A 390-nucleotide genomic window follows, 5' to 3' on the forward strand; every position below is an offset into this window, starting at 1 on the left:
AGCTTTGCTAAAGTCCCCAATTAGAGGTGTCCAGGGTTCTTAAGCACACTCTTCTCTTGCTTTGGACCTTGACTTTAACCGATCAGTCTCAAGTTTTCACTTGACACCTTCACTCCACAAGCACATGGTTAGGGACAGCTTGGTTTAGCCGCTTAGGCCGGGATTTTATTCCTTTAGGCCCTCCTATCCGCTGATGCTCAAAGCCTTGGGATCCTTTTTATTTACTCTTGCTTTTTGGTTTTAAGGGGTTATTGGCTTTTTGCTCTTGCCTTTTGGTTTTAAGAGCTTTTGGCTTTTTCTGCTTGCTTTTTCTTTTTTTTTTCTTTCTTTTCTCTCTTTTTTTTTCTGCAAGCTTTTGTATTCACTGCTTTTTCTTGCTTCAAGAATCAA

Source organism: Arachis ipaensis, chromosome B06 (genome assembly GCF_000816755.2).
Source record: "Arachis ipaensis cultivar K30076 chromosome B06, Araip1.1, whole genome shotgun sequence".
Taxonomy (NCBI): Eukaryota; Viridiplantae; Streptophyta; class Magnoliopsida; order Fabales; family Fabaceae; genus Arachis; species Arachis ipaensis.